We start from the raw sequence: 22,429 nt of genomic DNA, 5'->3' as shown, positions 1-22,429 counted from the left end.
TTCATGATATAATCTTACTAATAATAATCTGCCTGGACTTCATCAATGTTCAACCGATCTCTATCAACAAAATCTCCCATAAATACGTAGTTCGTGTCCGGCACCTCGCCCCCTTACTTGAACAGTTCCAGCAAGTCGTAAAACGTGAATGTCTCAGCACACAGGTGACAGGTTGCACGTTCGATTCTTCCAACAAGTCGCACACGTGATCGAACAGCTTTTTCAAGTCCGACCCTGGCAGGTACTTGCACTTACGCGCAAACTCCATCATCTTGTCCAAGTCCGTGTCGCTACTCGTCATACTGTAGGTGTTTGATTAGTAGTTAATTGTTTACTAAATATTTCTTGGTACTGATATCTTATGTGTATGCTGTTTGGCATAGTTTATTTTAAGAATAATAAAAGTTTTACTTAGTTCTTTAATGGATGTATTGTGTATGCCATTTTAAAATTTAGAGAAAGTTTGTACATTGGAAAATGCTTTTAATTAATCAACTTCACGCACCTAAACTTTATACAGAGTTGCCACACGTTTTTTCAAAAAATTTTTTTCAGGTTTTCCCAAATTCTTCCAGGTTTTTATAAGTACACATTTTTGGTCTATTTTTGTTTAAAGTTAAGTTTAAGGTAAGAAACTGTTTAAAATAGTGTAAAAACATTGAAAAGATACTGTAAAGCTATTTTAAATATGTTTAAAAAAAAAAATTGATGATGACAACATTCTTTTATTTTTATGATAGATTTTTGAGTCAAATTGAAATTTCACTACTGAAAATGTGAAAATTCCAGGATTTTCCAGGGTTCCAGGTAAAGTGGCAACCCTAAATAAATATGTTTCGAACAAGTTGTATAAAAATTATCAAAAATTACTCTAAAAAAGTTTTAAAACATTTGCTCAAAAAGTGAAGGAATAGGTAGATTTTTAGTGAAATAGTATACTTTTGACCTTTAGTTTCCACCTCCCATGAAGACCATATTGAAAGCTCTAACTTTGATTGCTTATATCTCATAAGTTACTTTGAATTCTAAAAGTAACAAGTAGCTTATTTGTTTTTGTAAAAAATAAGACTGAATAAAAAATAAAGTAATTTTAGCTCATAGCACTTAACAATTCTTTGAATTTGATTTCTAGACAGCTCTGAAATACTGCAAGGGAAATTTTCTGAAAGTATGAAAAGTATTTATCTCAAGAAAATAGGATAAGATAGGTTTTTAGTAAAATAGTCTTTTTCTTTTGCTTTTTAGGTTGGATCTCATAAATGAATAAACTGTACTCTCTGACTTTTACCAGCTATATTTCAAATGTTTTTGAATATTAAAAATCTGTAAAAAGCAACTTAGAGTTTACTTAAAACAGTACAAAATAAGATCAAATTGTTAAAAATTGATTTACCTCCAAATGCCCTTAATAGACTACTAAACTTAATCAATGCTCTTTTTTTTTGTGTATTTTGTTACAATAACATTTTTTTGCCTTAAGGTCTTATATGCCCACCTTTTTTTAAAAGTTTTTGTCTTAGTTTTCAGACAGATATTATCGAATGACACTCAAAGTTATTTTTTAATATATGGGATGGCAGTTGGTGTGTCAATAGGTTGTCTATGGAAGGTGCAAACTAAAAAGGTGAAAAAAGTTTTCAGGGTAGCTATTTAAACTTGAAAACTAGAATTAAGGAATAAAAAACTTTGAAAAGTTGGAACTTGATAGTTTTCAAAAAAATAGAAATTTTAACAACTTTTATACATAAAGTTATGAAATTTAAATTAGATAAAAAATAAGTGCTATACAAAAAAAAAGTGTACTAATATTTGTTTTTTAGTATAAAAATTACCTAAAACAGAATCACATATGTTTTAAACAAATTTATATTCTTAAATACAATTTTTGATCATAGTCATTTTTTACAGAACAAAATCAGACTGGACAAAAATAGGTGTTTTTATAAGTGAAGTTAAGTGAAAAATTTAGTACATTAGTTAGAACAATAAAAATAAATATGTACTAGATTGTACATTTAACAACAGGTTTGCAAAATTTGAGCTGTTTTTACTAAGAACAGAGTTGCCACAGATCAAGCTGAGAAAAATTTCCTGACTTTTTAATAAAATTTTCCTGACTTTTCTAAATCAAATTCTTAATTTAAACTTATTCTAAAATACATAATCTAATTTTGAAAATATATAAAGCTTTCAATCTAATTTTAATACAGATTAAAACAACAGTTTTTTTTTGCTGAACTCCATCATAAAACTTCCTTTACATCACTTGAACAATCTGTGTATGATTGATGTATTTGCAATAAACAGCTCAATCAGCAAAATACTTGTATTATTACCTTACAAACACAGCTTGTCTGAAAAAAGACACAGTTTTTTAGCATTTCCTAGCATACATGTATCTAGATAAAAGGAACAACATATAAGTAACTTTTACAGTTAAAACCTTAAATTAATAACGAACTTTCACAACTAAAGCCTAAAAACAATAACGAACTTTTATTATTAAAACCTTTAAACAATAAAGAACTTAATCTTTTAGAAATTTTAAAAGTAAACTTAGTCAGACTTAGTATAAAAGTTATAAAACAACCCAGAAGGTAAAAATATCTAATAATAAAAAATATTTACTTACAACATGTTTTACTTATATAAATTGTTCACTTAGCTTAATAAAATACTACTATATAAACTATTCAATATAAAATTCTGAAACTAAAATTCAGTCAAAAAAGAATATACTTAAGTAACTGTAAAAAATACACAAAAAAGTAAACTATATATCTGTTGAATAAAATATTTCCTCTTATCATTAAGTATAAAGTTTGTAACAAACAAATATACTCTTATTTATTTTAAAAACTTAAGTTATTCTACAAAAAATACAAATAATAAGTAAACTTAATCTTGGCATATACCTCTCTAGTAACTTTTTTTTATAAATTCAAACAACTTTGAAAAAGTATAAAGAGGTAAAGTACATACATCAGTTTGTTACATAAAATACTAAATTAAATCCTTAATTGAAAGAACTCAATTATTTACTCAAACTAAAAACACTTTGATTCTAAAATTATGCTAGATAAACTTTTGTGTATATATCACAGTTTCACTATGGAAGTGTTCTTGCTACAGATCGTCAATACTAAAAAAGCTTACAAAATCTGCTTGTTCAAGTAGGGTACTTGTTCAATATATTAATAGAAAATTTTTGCAGTTTTGTAAAGGATATTTTACTAATTTATACGATATGAAGGCATTGAAAATTAAATAATTTTGTTAATTTCTAGGAAAATTTAAGAATTTTTTCTGACTTTTAAAGATTTTTAATTGATTCTTACCATTTGAAGGCTTTTGAAAATAAGAAACTTTGAAAATTTAAACTGACAAAATCTGACTTTTTCTTATTTTTATCAAATTTCCTGACTCTTGACTTTTTTTCAAAACTCCCCATATTTTTTTGACTTTTCTTGACTTTTGTCATTTTTCCTGACTTTACCTGACCATGTGGCAACCCTGATGTATACATACTGTTGTATTGATTTACACCAGACATACTAATACTTCACAATCACTAACTGCCGGTGTTTTGGAACAGTATATTATCGTTGAGTCCCAGCCTCAGCCCAGGCATCCCCGACAAGCACACCAGCATCTTCACCGATCCCACGATCTCAGCACGTTTCGATTGGCGGACACCAGCAAGTTCACCGACTCTATAACGTCCAAGAACACCTGAAAAATAATAAATATGCGCAAAACTATCTATTTTTGCTGGTAAAAAGATATTTTAAGTAAATTTATCATTCTACACTTCAAAATTTCGATGAAGTTATCACTTTTATTACGTCCTAAAGCACCTGGGAATGATTTATATTTTTTGACCTTTTGTTTTTTGGTTCGTTAAAGTCATGTGTGCTTCACTTTTTTGGACTCAAAACAAAAGCTTTAATACAAACAACTACTAAAAAATTATCTTTCTAAGTACACATATTGTACTTAGAAAGTTTCAGACTTTATAGGTAAACTTGTAAGAAATCGAAAAACAAATTGCTTTAAAAAAGATCTTTAATATGGTAAAAATATAAATGTATATAAACCTAACAAAAAAAAACAACACAATATTATAGAAGTGCTATCAAAGTTTGAATATCTGTTTACAAATTTTATAGTTCAAAAAAGCACTTCGTTCTTTCTGTATGTTACTAAAAAGGAAAACATTAAACGTACAGAAAATAATTGAGTACAAACCATACATATGAAACATATAAGTAGCGCTTTTGGGTTGGAAACTTACTAATAATTTTTATATTTCAAACAAATCACCTCGTTCTTTCTGTATGTTAGTACCTCGGATCGCCAGCTTACCGCATTGGTCACTGTGGAAGGCGGCCTCACTTGTACTTCGAGCTTATGCGACTGTTGCGTATCTGTATCTATATGAGAAAATAGAGTGTACTGGAACTTTTAACTGTTGAGCGTTTGTAGTTTAAAAATAGCTTACGAAAGATAGTAAAAAAATCCGAATAACACAAAAATTTATGCACCTGCAAATAAGTATGTTGTGCATTTAGCTTACTCATCTTCTTTTTATTTTATTACACGAACGTTTTCAAAACTACACAGAGTTTCCTTTCAAGTGGTAAATGTTAAACGAATTTTAAAACATTTAGTTGATAAACAGTTTTTAAATAAGATTAATTTGTGACAATTAAATGTAAAAAAAATACAAATTTCAGAATTTAACAAGTAAAACTTAAGTAAAGAAATGTTGATTAGTAAATTGTTAATAATTTCTAATTTTGTCTTTCTATTTAATGATAATTCGTTTTTAATTTTTCCTAAGCTATATTTATTAAAGATAGATAAAAATTATAACTAAATACACGGGTTACCATCTTTGAGTAAAAAAAGCTGTCCTGAGTGACCTTAAACTGCCCTGATTCATACTGGGTTTTCTTTAGACCCTTAAAAAAATATTATATGGTAATTATAGCTAGCATTATTTTTTTTAGGAAAACTTACTACAAATAAAATTTTAACCTCTAATGTAAAATTAATACAACACTAGCCTATACTCAATTATTTATTTTTCTTTTTACTGGAAACAAGTATTTATAACAAACAACTTTATCTATGAATCAAGGACGTATTAAACAATAAAATTTTACTTAACTATACAAGTAAGTAAAACTACAAAGTATTTTAAAACTTTTTGATGCATAGTTAAACTTTTATATCTTTAAACGGGTAGCTGTCTAAATTACACGAGCGTACAAAATTGCACGAAGAAAATTTTGCACGAGCAGACAATTTTCACGAATGAAATTTATTTTTATCTAATTTTTCTGTTATTATATATTTTTTTCTTTTACTATCACTGTTACCCCTAAACCTTACACTCGGTCAGTTATTTAATCGTTTTTTTTTTGATTTGTTCTACTTTTTTTTACTATTGCTGTTACCCCTAACCTTTACCCTTGGTCGGTAGTTTTTTTTTCATAAATTTGTATTTTAATATTGATTTTCATTGGTTATTCTCATTTTTACTATCCCTGTTACCCCTAACCCTTACTGTCAGTCAGTAACATTTTTTTTTTCCTTTTTTTTTACTAATTTTTTTTTGTAGTTTCTACTCTTGTGCGAAAATGTAACTCGCGCAAAATCGTCTTCGTGAAATTTTATTCCCTCGTGCAAATTTGTCTTCGTGCAATTTAGACCCGTTCCTCTTTAAACCGTTCCTGTTTAATATAAACTTAAATTATGATACATATCAATTTCAAATAAAAACTACACTGTTATTTTTAAGAATAGTGAAGAACTAGCCGGAAGGCTAAAAAATTTAATAAATAAGTATTTCAAAATCAATCAAAATTATGTTCTTAAACAATCTTGGTTATATAAAAAAAACAAAACATTGAAACTGGATCAACTAAATATCATTCTAGATCTGGAAAAAAAAATCTGTTACGAGACTTTAACTTTTTTTTTTTAATCCTAAGAGTTTAATAAAAAATCAAAACTGTCCTGAATCATCCTGAGTAAAAAAGTCAAAACATACTGAACTACCCTGAGTTCCCTGAGTGTGCGGTAACCCTATTTAGTCAATATCACTATTCTTCTTTTTATAAAAAACTTGTACATATTTTACTGAAACTAACTCCTGCAAAATTTTAGGGTCGCTGAACTGGGGGTAGCCGAAATCAAATACTTCATCGAAAAGCTCGTAAATGATGACGAAATTGTCCTTTATCGATTCTTCCTCGAGATCTTTGAAGTAATGGGTCAGAATCTGTGAAAAAAATTGTTGGTAATTTTTATATGTTTTTATTTAAAAAAGTACAAAACATCTTTCAACTAAACATGTAATTCTTATTCACCCAATTAAGCAATTTATTTCGAGCAATTCTCATCGATAAAGTACAAAGCTATTGAGAGATAAGATTTTACAAAGTTATATAGTAAAAAAGTAACTATAAAGTAATCAAAAGAGAAACATTATTTCATTACTTGTATTAAACTTTATTATATATATATTACTGCTACTAACATCAAAAGTATAGACTTAATTTCAATTTTTGTCAAGTATAAGATAAAATAGTTAACTTAATTTTATGGCACATAAAAAACCATTTATCTCATTAATGTTGTTGAAAAGTTTGTTTTGTATACAAAATCCAATAACATAGATTAGTCATAAATGAAACTTCCTGGTATAAACTCGAAGTATTTTTATTGTTGACAAACTTAATTACTAATATTTGAAAATACTTTTGTGAGTTTTGAAATGCAGTAGTTATGGGAAATGAAAGATTTGAAAAGTTTCAGAAATTTTAGAATTAAACTTATTAACTTTTAATTAACGAAATTGGAAAGAAAAGTTAAATTTTAAATGCTTACAAAAAGTTTTATGAAATTATCTTATGAAAAAGTAAGTTATATGAATAGTATTAAGGAGAAATAAAATGTTGTAATATATTAAAAACATTCATTGGCTTTTTAATAACATCTCTAATCAGTAGTTCATGGCTAAATTAGTTTAGCAAACCAAAGTCCACTTGGACTTTATAAAACCTTACAAGCAAACAAACGAACTTTGCACAGTTTGTGCATGAATTCGGTGATCATGATGATGTTGAAGTTCTTGTTGAAACCACGTACAGATTATTGAACTTGATGAACACAAAGGCCGTGTCGTCTTTCGAATCACCGGCGTCAAAGTTCCTTCCTGGTTTGCAATGGTAAATAATTTTAAACTTCTGTGTTGTAAACAAAAAAGTTTGAGAACTACTTTTACAATATTTTTTTTTATTCAAATAATCTTAATAATTTTTTCTTAGAATATCAAAAACTCATATATAACTAAAAACTATATTTAAAAGATACTTGTTAAAAAGCAAGTCAAATACTTCAAATGTGCTTACACATATCACTTTTTCCTATAAAAAATTATTTGTAAAGACTTCCTTATTGTTTAGAAAAAGGTAGTTTAAATCTATTTTCATGTAAAGACAAATACTAAAATTTTAAAAAGTGTTATTAATATAATAACCTAATGACTATTTTTCACTCGTATAATTAAAACTACTTATAGCTATGAAAGAGTTAATTAAAAGTAAAAAAAAAACAACCATAAAAAAATAAAAATTCAAAACTTTAACTTGACGTTTTTTAAACTATATCAAAATAAATAAATTAATTACATAAAGTCAATTCTTTTATTTGATCAAAGTGTTAATTTTATGGATTTCATAGACTAATAGGTACTAATAAAACTGATTTATAAACTTTCAAAAAGTAACTATTTACATGTTAACCTAAAATACATATACTATAAACATAAAAGCTGCTATTTATCCAGTTAAAGTTATAACAACTTGCTAGGTAGAATGTAAACAGCATGTTGTTAAAACTTTGATTACCTATAAGGGGGATCCAACATTTTTTTTTACAAAAATTAACTTTTGAAGTACAATCTACAAGCCTGTTTTTATAGAATTCAAAAATATCATTCAACTTTTGAGATATTTTAAATTTTGTAAAAAGTTTCTGATACAAATGTATGGACCAGAAATATTTTGGGGTCAATTTTCTTGGTAATTTAAAAATTTACTAAAAATCTATCTCCTTCATTTTTCAAGCAATCTTCTTCAAATTTTCAGGAAATGTTCCTTATATCAATAGAAAAAAACTTTATTTTAGAATTTTTATAATGTAAAAAAATAAAATGTTATCACAAAAATTAAAAAAATAGTGTTTTTTTTTTTTTTACTTTACAAACCTTTTTTAAATTCCAAAGTAACGTTTTCTTGTTATCGTATAAAGATTAGACTGTAAATGTTTGAAGAAGATTGCTTGAAAAATGTAGAAGGAGATAGATTTTAAATAAAGTAGTCTTTTTTTGATGTTTTAGTTTTCCCTTCCCATAGGGAACCTATTATGCAGCCCGACTTAGACTAGTCATATCTCAAAAAATAATTTGAAATTTTCAAAACGATAAAAAGCATCTTTAAGATTAGAAACAACTCTATAAAATAAGGTCAGATTGTAAAAAACATGGCTTACCCCCCTCCTATGGCCTTAAAAACTAAGTTTAAACTGGTTGAGACTGTAATAACACAAATGTAAATAACTTAGTTTTTATCTAATCATGTCTACTGATTTATTAAGGCCATAGGGGGGGGTAGAAGCCATTTTTTGACCAAAAATAACATATAGACTTATATTATAGTAAATTTCATAATCTTTCAGATGCTTTTTTTTAGATTTTAAAAATATTAAGTAACTTTTTTTTTATGACCGGTTATATAAAAATATTTATATAAAAAAATAAAGTTTACCAAAACTTTAAAGCCGTTTTTCTCGAGTTTTTAAAAACGGGCTTTAAAATCTATCTTCTCCTTCATTTTTCAAGCAATCTTCTTCAAATTTTCAGGAAATGTTTCTTACATTATGAGAAAAAAACGTTATTTGTGAATTTTAATAATTTTAAAAAATAAAAATTTTATGACAAATATTAAAAAAAAAAAGTGATTTTTTATCAAAAAAAATTTTTTTTTTTCAAAAAAAAGGTATTTTTACTTGAAATTTTTTAAAGTTACAAATAACGTTTTTTTGTTATTGTATAAAGAATAGACTGTGAAAGTTTGAAGAAGATTGCTTAAAAAATGAAGGAGGAGATAGATTTTGAATGCATTAGTCTTTTTTTGCCGTTTTAGTTTTTCCTTCCCCATAAGGAACCTGTTATACGGCCCGACTTTGGCCGGTCATATCTCAAAAACTAATTCGAATTTTTAAAAACGGTAAAAAGCAACTTGAAGCTTAGTAAAAACTCTATAAAATAAGATCAACTTGTAAAAAACATGGCCTACCCCCCCCTATGGCCTTAAACGTAAAATTATAATACTCAAGTAGTAAATACCTGTAGGCTAAAAAGCAACATTTTAAAAGTAAATACTACCAATAACGTACTCTTTACTAAAATTAAAGTATCATATTAGGCAGTTGAGTTACAAAAAAGTTTTTTTGTCATAATGCTTATAAGAATCGAAATACAATTGTATAGTTATGTAATATGTAGCTCATTTTAGTGTGTTTGTATTTCTACTTGTTTTTTTTTTCATTGTTAATAAACAAATTGAATAAATGCAAGGAGTTATTCTTGAGTAATATAAAGATAATTTAAAAACGTATAAGCACTAGGAAGCTTATTTTTTTGATAACTATTTTGTGTTTAATGAATTATAAGTTAGCATTTGTGAAAACATTTGAGTATTTTGGATAATTAATTTATACAGGTTTGCCACAGGTTTTTTAAAGTACAATTTTTATTGTCCATATATTGTAAAACTAAGTTAAAGGTAAAAACTGTTATATATATAGCATAGCAATACTGAAAACATACTGTAGTGCTACTATAATTATGATTTATAAAAAATAAAAATCTAAATTTTAAAAAAAATTGGTTTACATTACAACAGACTTTTATCAAAAATTTGTCTTTTATATGCAAAAATTGTTTAAAATTTCAGGTTTTTCCAAAGCTTTAACATTTTTTGTTCAATATCTCTGGCTTTTTCAGTTTATTTTAAATTTCTCTAACTCCCAGTTTTTTTTTTTGACTAAATTGTCAAATTCCAGGTTTTGCAGGATTCTAATTATGATTTGTATAACATCCGTGCTAAAAAATGCTAGAATAAAAAAATAGTAATTTAAATTTTGAAGATAACACACTGCAGCTTCAGTTAGTGTATCATTTTGATATAAAAATTTAAAGTTTATGGCTTATCTTTTAGGACGGGTTGTCATTTTACTATATTTTTTTTATGAACTAGAACTTTTCAAATTTTATAGAAAAAAAAAAACTTATTAAAAGATAATAGTAAAACACTTTATACTATAGTTCAACAGTAAACCTAACAGACAACATTTTAAACTTAATATTTATGTAAATTTGACAAACTTTTACTTAAAATAGAACAAATATTGTAATATATAATTTACTACATCAATAAAAGTTATAAGAATAATGAACAGGGCTGCCACTCTTTGAGGCAATAAAGCCACACATGAGTGATCAATATTTATTTTGAGCTTGTGAGTAATTCAAAAATCATTTATATTAGTCAAAAAATAAAACTCTTAATTAAGCTTAAATTTTTTTAAACACCAAAATAATAACAAAAGACCCTATGAAAACACAATTTTTGAGGAAAAGAAAAGAATTAAAGTTAAAAACTATTCTGAGTTTTGTAAATTAGCTTATTTTTTCATTTTCTAGGCAGTCAAACAAAAAGCCTTTACTTTTAGAAATTCAAAATTCAAACAAGCCTAAAGCAGCTTTAGTTTTTTAAATACGTTTTTATTTATAAAAGTTTGAAGCCAACAATATAGTTTTAAACAACTATTAGGTATTAGCTTAGTAAATAAATCAACAAAAACATATAAACCAACAGTAGGTTATTTAAACATACCAAAAACTATTTTAAATAGACCAATACAAAACTTTTTTACCTATGCATAAGCTTTTAATTTATTTCATTTAAAAAATACCACTAAGTATATTTTTGATTTATAATTAAAAAGCTTCAAAATCCAGATTAAAGTTTTTGTAATCAAAATTTAAAAGGCTGGTTTTATACAAGGACTGAAAGTTATAATAATATTTCTTACAACTTAAACTTTTTATCTACAAATTAACTAACCTTTCTCATTCTAAGATGTAAATTGCAGAAGTAAGCATGGTTTGTGTTAAAATTAATTTATCTAAAAGTAAAAATAAAGTGAGTTTTGCTGCAGTAAACTTAAAAGCAAACTATTATTGTTACAAAAATAGGGTATAGAAATGATTCATCGAACTATAAAGATTAATATTGTATTTAATATAAATTAATTAACTTAATCTACTCAAAACTATAAAAAATATTGTTCTAAATTTAAAAAAAATTATCTTCACTACAAAATATATTTTTTTAAATGGTGCTATTCAAAGTGACAATGTAGTAATAATTAAAATTGTTATTATTATTATCAGGTTTGCCACAGATCAAGCTGAGAAAACTTTCCTGACTTTTCTTAATCCAAATCTTAAATCTAACACTTGCAACTATATAAAGCTTTCTATCTAGTTTTAATAACAGGTTAAAACAACAGTTTTTTTGCAATCAAACTTACATTATATCACTTAAACCATATGTGTATGATCGATGTACTTGCAATAAACAGCTCTATCAGTTGTAATACTACCTTATAAACACAGTTTGTCTGAAAAAAGACACAATTTTTTAGCATTTCCTAACATAAATGTATCTAAATAAACGAAAGGACATAGAAGGAACTTTTAAAATTATAAATAAACTTAAACATTGCATATACTTCTCTTATAACTTATTTTACAAATTTAAACAACTTTGAAGAAGTTATTAAGAGGTAGAGTACACACATCAACTTGTTACATAATATACTAAACTAACTGTTTAGTTAAAAAGAACTCAGTTATTTACTAAAAAAAAACAGTTTAATTCTAAAATTAAGCTAGATAAACTTTATATGTATATCACAGTTTCACTATGGAAGTGTCCTTGCTACAGACAGAGTTGCCACTAGTTTTTTCAAAAAAATTTCCAGGTTTTCCAAGTTTCTTCCAGGTTTTTAAAAGTACACATTTTTGGGTCTATTTATAGTTTAGAGTTAAGTTAAAGGTAAGAAACTGTTTTAAAAGTATAAAATCATTGAAAAGATACTGTAAAGCCACTTTAAATATGTTTTTTAATAAAAAAATTTTTGATGATGACAAAATTTTTTTGTTTATACAGGGTTGCCACTTGTTTTTCAAAAAATTTTTTAAGGTTTTCCAATTTTCTTCCAGGTTTTTAAAAGTACACATTTTTGGGTCTATTTATAGTTTAGAGTTAGGTTAAAGGTAAGAAACTGTGTTAAATAGTATAAAAGCATTGAAAAGATACTGTAAATCCACTATAAATATGTTTTTTAATAAAAAAATTTTTGATGATGACAAATTATTTTTATTTATATGATAGATTTTTTGAGTCAAATCGAAATTTTACTACTAAACGTGTGAAAATTGTTAATATTCAAGGTTTTTTTCAGTGATTTTTGTTCAAAATTCCAGGTTTTTCCAGGTTTCCAGGTAAAGTGGCAACCCTGTTTATATGATAGATTTTTTGAGTCAAATTGAAATATACTACTAAATGTGTGAAAATTGTTAATATTCCAGGTTTTTTTCAGTGATTTTTGTTCAAAATTCCAGGTTTTTCCAGGTTTTTTTCAAAAATTTTCAAATTCTAGGGTTTTTCAGTTTTTTTTGTCTAAATAGTCAAATTCCAGGTTTTTCAAGGTTTTTCCAGGTTTCCAGGTAAAGTGGCAACCCTGTACAGATCATCAATATTAAAAAGCTTACAAAAACTGCTTGTTAAAGTAGGGTACTTGTTCAATATATTAATAGAAAAATGTTGCTGTTTTAAAAAGAATATTTTATTAATTTATACCATATGAAGCAGTTAGATTGGAAATTAAATAATTTTGTAGACTTCAAAGGAAATTTTGCAATTTTCATCTGACTTTATAGGATTTTTAGTTAATTTTTTACCATTTAAAGGCTTTAGAAGATAAAGAATTTTGTAAATTAACTGACAAAATCTTTTTTTTAATTTTGTCAAATTTCCTGACTTTTTTCAAAAACCCCAACTTTTTCCTGATTTTTCCTAACTTCTGTAATTTTTTTTTTTCCTGACTTTTCCTGACCTTGTGGCAACCCTGGAGTTTCCCTGAGATTTTCTATAATTTTAAAATTCCCTGAGTGTCCCTGAATTCACTGAGTGTGTGGAAACTCTGACAGGGTTGCCAAATGTTTTTAATAAATTTTCTCTAGGTTTTTAAAAGTAAACATTTTTGGGTCTGTTTTTAGTTGAAAGTAAAGTATAATGTGAGAAACTTTGTAGTTAGTATAAAAACATTGAATAGATACTGTAAAACTACTTCAAGTGTGTTTTTTAATTAAAAATATTTTGATGATGACAAACATTTTTTATCTTTATGATAGATTTTTTGATTCCAATAGAAATTTTTCAACTGAACATGTTAAATTAGTGAATTTCAGGTTTTTTAGTCTAAATTGTCAAATTCCAGATTTTAAGCAACCTGGGTTAAATCACTTGGTCTTATTTTGTTCAGAGAAAAAAACTGCTCTATTTTTAACCTTAATTTATTTTTCCAATATGACAAGAAAAGTTCTATTTAAAGAATTTAGAAGAAAGTTAATAAATCTGGAATATTTTTTATTCATAAAAAGTTGTCACCCTGGGTGTTTCACAAAAAAAAAATCCTATTTTTTTATCTATGTCTAAAAATTTTTATGACAAATGCATTGAAATGTTTTAATCAAGTGTAATTATTTTAATTTTGAAAAAAAATGTTAAAAAAAACACCCTTTTTTTTAGATCAGTACATAATTTTAATATTTTGGCTTTTAGGATTTTAAAAACTTTATCTCTGGGTTTTTTTAATTACAAATTTTAAAGGACTTTCAGGGTTGCCACTTGTTTTTTCTTTATTTTTCCAAGTTTTCTAAAATTCTTCCAGGTTTCTAAAAGTACACATATTCGGGTCTATTTTTAGTTTAAAGTTAAGTTTAAGGTAAGAAACTGTGTTAAATTGTATAAAAACATTGAAAAGTACTGGAAAGCTACTTTTAATATGTTTTTTAATAAAATAATATTTGATGACAACAAAATATTTTATATATTTTTATTCTATTTGAATAAGGCTCTAATATAAAAAAATAATAAATAAAAATGGCAGAAAAAGTGAACTGTTCTACTTTGAAAAAAATGATTGAGAGGTTAGAGAAGATTTCAAAGGCTTCAAATGATAAACTTGATATGCTCCAAAGTGAAATGAAGGGATTGCATGAAAAGCTGGCAAGTCAAGCAGAAGTCAACAATGAATTGAAACGTTCTCTGATCTACATGGGTCAGGAACTTAAAGATATAAAAAATGAAAACAAGTTAATGAAGAAAGAGTTGAAAGTTGTCAACTTCAGTAATGAGAAGTTGCCAAAAAAGGTAATGGAAATTGAGGTGAAGGAAAAAGATTGACATTTTGAGCTAAATAAGATACATAACTGGTTACAAGGAAGTAACATTGAACTTCATGGGATACCTGTTGTAGATACTAACAAAAAAGTTGAAAATATTGCATTGAGTGTGCTCAAAAAATTGATCTAAAGGTAGAAAGAGGCCAAATTGGCACTATTAGAAGAATGAAAACAGTTAAAGGAGAAACTGACCAAGAGAAAAAGGATGGTAAGAGGATCTTTAATCCTATCTTGATAGCATCTTAATCTAGATATGAAGGATAAAAGAAAGTTGGCTAATGCCTCTTTTAGTAACTCAAATGCCAGAATGGTTTTTGTCAATGAGAATTTGACAAAATCTAGTAGGATTTTACTTGGTCATGCTAGGAGATTCCAAAAAGAAAACAATTGAAAGTATGCTTGGGTGAAAAATAGAATTATCAGAATGAGAAAATCTGATAATTCACCAGCTATTATTTTAGAATGAAAAGAAGACCTTAACAAAGATTCAAAACAAATAGCTGTTAATTATTTTACATTTAAGTGAAAGTATATATTTTTGTTTTATTTAGATGAGTTGTTTAAAATCTATTGATGTAAATGTATATATTTGTTTAGTGTTTAAAAAATAATTGTATATATTGTGAAATATGTGGCCAATGGTTTTATTTCAAGTGTAGAAAAATTTCTAGTTCCCAATTGATTTCTTTAAGTTTATCTAATGACCTTTTTTGTTTTAATTGTTGAATGCAGAGACTACCTTTTAGTTTAATTAGTAATAAAGAATTTAAAAACCTTTACTCATCCCATATAAAACACATAAAATACAGTTGTAGAGTACGTGGTAATGCATGTAAAAATTCTCAAAATAGTATTAAGTGTGACTTGTGTAATGTATTAACTCATTTTAAATGTTCAACATTAACTCTGAAACATTTTGAATGCCATGTTGTCAATGAGGATGAAACTTTTTTATGTATAACTTTTTATATTAGTGTTTTTCCATTATGTAATATTAGTAACACCGAATTACTTCTTTAAAAATATTTTCTTACTAATGAGAATAATGTTTCAAACATTGATACTGATCCTACTGCTGCTTGTTCACAGTACACCTCTGCAGACACCCTAAAAAACAAAATTTTTAAAAATGAACTTAGCTTTTCACATGTGAATATAAGAAGCTTATCAAAAAACATATCCCTATTAGAAGAACTAATGACTTCCTACAGAATGTAACCTGACATAATAGGGGTCTGTGAGACCAAATTAAATAACAAAAATATTCTTGATTTGATAATGTTAAACAATTATACATTCTACTATACAAATTCTTTTTCAAAAGCAGAATGATTTGGAATATATATTAACAACTCTGTGACATATACAATAAGAAGTGATCTCATTTTCCATAGTGCTTATTATGAATCAATTTGGGTAGAATTATCAGTGGGAGTCATTAGTAAAAAAACATTAGTAGGGTTGATTTATCGCCATCCAGGGACATCAGTTACAGAATTTACCAAACAGTTTTCAGACATTTTATTGAATATTACATTACAAAATAAAGATATTTGCATATACAGGATATTAACATTAACTTACTCAAAAAAGATAAGGAACTATTTTGATGAAATTTGTAGCTTTAGTCTTACTAATGTGATTAATGTTCTAACTACCTTAGCTCTTTCAGAGTTTGTAGAAAGTACATTGTCCTCCTTTCATAAGGGAAATGCAGTTTCTTTTGTTTTATTAGATCTGAGCAAGGCCTTAGACTGTGTGGAGAAAAAGATTTTGTTAGACAAATTAGAATATATTGGATTAAATGGAAAAATGCATAAGTTAATAAAATCATATTTAACTGAAATAAAGCAATTTGCTAATTTTGGAAGGTATGAATCAGATTGGGAGGGTGTAGAAGTAGGAGTGCCACAGAGTTCTGTATTGGGACCACTATTGTTTTTGGTATACATAAATGATTTAAATTTTGCAGACAATACATTATTATACACCACATTTAAAAAAGACAATTACAAAACAGACATTGCATACCTTAATTCAAACTAGAAAATATAGTATAATGGTTTAAGGATAATTGGCTTAAACTAAATACTGATAAAACAAGGTACATGCTCTTTCACTCTGGTAAAACAGACGTATGGAATAACACAAATTTACATATAAAAATATGTAATACATCCATATTAAAGGTAGAAAATTATAAGTACCTCGGTTTTACAATTGATAGTAACCTCAATTGGTCTGACCATAATGAACCAGTGAAAACTAGTGATGTACCGGACTCACTATCCGGGTCCGGCCGGATATTGCCATTTTTGTCTGATATCCGGATCCGGTAGGACTCTAATTTGAAAAAAAAGTCCGGATCCGGTTCCGGCCGGATTCTAATTTGAAAAAAAAGTCCGGATCCGCGTCCGGCCGGACCCGGATCTAGTTAGTAGAAAAGAGCATACTGAAAAGTATTTTTTTCAAAAACAAATCCTGTGTAAATTGTTAAGAGTCATTTTTGTCAGTTAAAATTAAACACCTACCGTGATTGGCTCATTTTGTACACGTGACTAATTTACATTTGTTTACATTTAAACTATGAAATAAACATTTCAGAAATGCAACTCTTTACGTTTGTTGTAAAATTGAAAACTTTAGAATGAATACTTGCATTATTTATTGTTTAAAGTTGAGCTCAGAGAATATTTAGAGTTAATACGGGTTGAATGTACGAGCCAATAATCATATGACAAAATGTTTCAAACTAAATACTGATGCAACAAAACATCAGAACATGACAGGCAGTTTATATGTAAGCAGTTAGTTAGTTTGGTGTGCAGCTTGAAGCAACAAAATATCTTGAATTTTTTGTGAAATTTTGTGATAAGTGAATATTTCAACTGGTGTTTAATTGTTTTAATATTTAAGCCAGGTTTATAGTTTAATAGCTTATTAAAAATTTTACAGTTTCTTGATTACTAAAAGTTTTATTTAATTTTTAGTTTATAGTTTTAAGTCTTTTGATATAGATTTAAATAGATTCCAGTTTTTAAAGTGTTACCAAAGTAATTAATAATTTTGTATATGCTAGTATTTCTAGTTGTGTTTTATATAAAAGATTCATCACTCAAAACTGTCGTGTCTGATTATAGGAAATAGTCTCAGTTAGAATTTAGTATTTGTTAGATATTCAAAGGGTAGCTGTTCAAAGAAATTAGATATGATGGGTAGTACTAATAAGTTAAGCGTACCACAATCAGTCCACAACTTTACTACCAAATTGTCAACCTTTGCTAGCTGTTCTACTGATTGTTAGATTAAAGTAATTTTTTCAGATTTTAAAAACCTCATTCTGACTCAGGCTTGTTTATACTCACTCTAGCTAGTTTTATTGACTTAAACAGTGGCAACCCTGCTAGTTTGAAAAATTTTGGGAATGTTAGAAAATCTTGGACTGCCTCAGGCTAGTTTAGTTTTTTATAAAAGCTCAGGCTTGTTTTATGATTTTGTGAAAAACGCAGGCTAGTTTTCTTTTAAATTTTGAATGAGTTTGAGCTGATCCAGTTTTCAATATTTGGTAATTTTCTAGTGTATTTGGTTCAAGAACTTGATTTCAGATTTTTAATTGTAAATAAAACCTAAATTTGTAAACCTTGTGGGTAGCTGTTCTACTTATTATTAGATTAAAGTTCTTTTTTTTTTCATTTTTTAAAAACCTCATTCTGACTCAGGCTAGTTTATACTAGTGATTTACCGGACTCACTATCCGGGTCCGGCTGGATATTGCCATTTTTGTCTGGTATCCGGTTCCGGCCGGATTCTAATTTTAAAAAATAGTCCGGATCTGGTTCCGGCCGGATTCTAATTTGAAAAAAAAGTCTGGGTCTAGTTCCGGCCAGATTCATATTTGAAAAAAAAGTCTGGGTCCGGTTCTGGCCGGATTCTAACTTAAAAAAAAAGTCCGGATCCGGCTCTGGCCGGACCCGAAATTGTGGGTCCGGTACATCACTAGTAAAAACTGAGTTATTGAAGACAATAAGTATTTTATACAAAACAAGATACTTTTAAATTCAAAATTTCTTGTACTACATCTTTAATTCACTTCTGATGAGTCATGTAAGGTATGATTTGTTGTGTTGGGGTAGGGCGAGTAAAAATAAAATTACTGAGATTGATAAACTTATTAATAGAGCATTAAAATGCATTCATTTTAAAGGTTGGAATGAAAGTGTTAACAGTATAAAAGAAAATACTAGATGTTAAAAAAATGTTTAGGTATGAGTTGGGAGTTTTTATGCACAATTTTTAAAAAGATACTTTGCCAGTTAACTTAAAGCCTTACTTTACAAACGTTAATAAAATGCATAATCATTCAACAAGATTTTCCGAAACAAACTATTTTTTTCCAAGAGTAAATAGTCTTTATGGTCTTAAAAACATTACCTTACCTTGGTTGTAAACTATGGGAAGAATTGCCTAGAAACTTAATAGATCAGAGCTATCTTGGAGCATTTCAATATGGAATGAGAGAAAACTTACTTAAAAGACAATCAGAAAAATATCAAACTTAATCTTTACAAAAAGTTAAACTTATATCTTTGTATTGGTGTTTGTAATTTTTTTGGGTTGATTGCTGTTGGTCTCATAAACAGGTTGTAAGTAGAGCTGGATTGGTGTAGGTTGGTTTTATTATTTTTATAATTTCATTTATTGTTTTTTTTTTTTTGTTTCTTGTGTATAAAATTTAATAGTGTTGTTTTGTCCTCATTAACAGTGTGATTAAACAAGTAAATGTATTATTTTCCTGTTTTAATTCTATTTTGTAGTTTTTTGTTTACTAGATATTAATTGTTTATTTGTTTCAGAAGATAGAGATAGAGATTTAGGTGCATAAACTTGATATTTTTTTTTAATATTCTGGTTATTTAATTTATTTGTTAAAAATTATTTTTAGGTTTACAAACAGTTTATTTAACTCAATTAAAATACTTTTATTATTACTTTATTTTTTTAGAATATTTGTTCAGTTTTATTATTATGATTTATAAATTGGCTGTTTAGTGTTAAAAGTGATTTTATTTTAAGTAGTTTCAACAAACTCAATCAATTATTAGTGCTAGATTTTATTGATTAAAACTGAATTGTTTACAAATTTATAAAACAATTAATTTTTTTTTTGTTCTAATTTTCATTTACCTACAAACACATATACTAGAAACTTAAAGACACCATTTTAAAATACATGGTACTCTTACAGTTTTATGACATTATTAAATATTTTATGTATACTGACATTACCAACTCTCCCCATTTATTCAATTTTGAGATACTTGTTGCATTTTTGTGGTTGCTCTTGTAGAGAGGGCAACAAGAAAAATGTGAATGTACATGATCATAAAAATCAAAATCTAGGGGAGGAGACATTGTGGAGCCCATGGTAGACTATATGGTTTCCATGGTCAATATTGGCAGTAATGGGTTAAAAAAGGGTGCTTACCACTTTAAACTTTTAAAAAAGAATGTATATATAATTACTTATTAAGTTATTTGTTTTATTCTTTTGATTATTATTTTAATGTTAGCTCAAGTTATTAGTAACAAGTAAATGGTGTGCAGCTTGATGACAGAAAGGTCTTTCTCCACACCAATCCATTGATCTTAGTTGTGAGTGATCACTTTTTTTTTTCTTTTCTTTATAAGATAGAATTTTTGAATTATGCTAATAAACATGTGAAAATTGTAAAATTTCCAGGTTTTTCCAATTTTTTTTGCCTAAATTGTCAAATTCCAGGTTTTTCCAGGTTTCTAGGAAAAGTGGCAACCCTGTACTTTTTAAGTTATGTAAACAGTGTTTTAGAGATAACTAAATCTATAATTTCTCTTAGAGTTTTTTGCAGTTTATAATATATAAACCTTTATTAGAAGAATACTCATAAAACTTGCAACAAAACATTTTTAATGAGAGAAAAACATAAGTTGCAAGTGAAAGCAATTTAGTGAAGTTAAATTAGTAGCTTTTTTGAATTTATTTTTACTTGTTATCTGGTTATTAATTTTGTAACAATAACCACAGAGAGTTTTTAAAACTTTCATTAGGTTCATACTTTTCACCTCATATTTCAAAACCATACACCATTATCAGGCCACAATATTGTCCTGGACATGATGTTAAACAAAGTTCTTCTTAAGTTAGAAAAAAAATTAGTACTCACTCTCCCCTCTGTATACTTGTGTATGTATAAACTCTATAACCAAATGTTTTTTTTTGTAGATCTGGTCCTAGGACTAAGTATATTGTACTTTATTTTAATTAACAATTAATTAAAAATTAATTTTTAATTAATAAACATTATATATAGTGTAATTAACTTAAGTTTATTCTTATTAAAACTTAAAATAATCCACTTTGAAAATTAATATATTACCAGTCTACCATGATATTGTATTACCATAGTACAAACATCAAGATTGTGTTTTTTAAATTATAAACAAACATCAACATTGTACTATATGCAATGTAAATAATATCAATGCATTCATTTTGCCACTAAAACTAAAATGGAGTTTTAAAAACTTTTACTATTTTTTCATTTTTTTATTTAAAAGTTTTTTTTATTTTAATAGTAATAAAAAGTGAGTACTTTGAAAAAACTTTATCACATTGATGTAAAAACTTTAAATACTATATATTTTCATTTAAGTACTTTCATTACAATTTATTCTGGTTAAAATTGACTATTGTATTACGTTTTTCTTCTAATGTCTGTTCTTTTAGTTATATATTTAACATAGATAAAACAAAAAACATTTGTTTTTGTTTATTAAAGCACTTTTACTTTTTGTTTTATTATATAAAACAGATAAAGTAAATAGTTTGTATACTGCTTGATGACTAAAACTTTTTTTGTATTGTACACGAAGACCTTTGACCTAAAGTTTTAAGTATTGATTTCACGGTATACAATCAAAGTCGACCCGATTTTTTTAAAGTATTTTATGTATTTATCAAATTATTTTTTTTTACTTTTTTTCTTTTTTTTTTGTTTATTTTTCACTATCACTGTTATCCCTAACCCTTACCCTCGATCAATAAGCGGTCCTCGAACTTGACTTAGTGGATTTTGATCGTGGGTGGATTTTGAATGTGTCCCGATTTCACAACAACTGGTTGTTAAAAAAACAACAATCTAGAATCAGTTGTAAAGAGCTTTACAATAATAAATATATACATAACTGAATAAAAATTAGATATCAGTATTTTGGTACTACTTTTTTATACTATTGTAATCCTTTCTGTCATTTATAGTAAAAGTCTGCAAAATACAATTTTTAGGACAGGTAAAACAAAGATCTATAAAATTTTACTTAAAAAACACTCAAAAACAAAAGTAAAAGTTAATTTCGGGCAATTTTTCTTTATAATTGTTAATGAACAAAAATGTGACCTTAAGAAATGTTGTAGTGATTTTTAAAACTATTGCTAGTAAAAGTATTTCGAGTAATAATTGATAAAATGTATGTCTATAACTATGGATTCCTTAAAACAAAAAAAGACTTAAAAGAAAAAGATGTACAAAATAAAAATGAAGTTTTAAAATATTTCGGCTTTCTAAAGACTGTACTTAAAATTTTACCTGTTAATCGAAAGAATCTGTTTAAAAATATCAATATTAAAACATACACATTGTTTGTAAAAGTATATTTTTCGAAATGAACTTTTAAATAATTGTTCTTAAAACACAGAAGAGTAATATTTTGTTTTCAATAAATAAATCAAGCTTTATTTTAAAGTTATTTACTATAAACACACAAAAAAATAAATTAAATTGA

The 22,429-nt window shown here is 26.5% G+C and overlaps 1 long non-coding RNA gene across 1 annotated transcript; it reads right to left on the bottom strand.

The window, feature by feature from the left end:
- Positions 1–6,209: 6,209 nt before the first annotated feature.
- Positions 6,210–11,251, bottom strand: LOC145828998 (uncharacterized). The gene is made up of 3 exons (XR_014369537.1): positions 11,202–11,251; positions 7,093–7,225; positions 6,210–6,289 (listed from the first exon to the last, which is right to left on the bottom strand). It is a non-coding gene; the product is annotated as an uncharacterized LOC145828998 (long non-coding RNA).
- Positions 11,252–22,429: the final 11,178 nt, after the last annotated feature.

Source organism: Thalia democratica, chromosome 2 (genome assembly GCF_965202585.1).
Source record: "Thalia democratica chromosome 2, ktThaDemo2.hap1.1, whole genome shotgun sequence".
Taxonomy (NCBI): domain Eukaryota; kingdom Metazoa; phylum Chordata; class Thaliacea; order Salpida; family Salpidae; genus Thalia; species Thalia democratica.
This window is presented reverse-complemented; position numbering and strand designations above follow the sequence as displayed.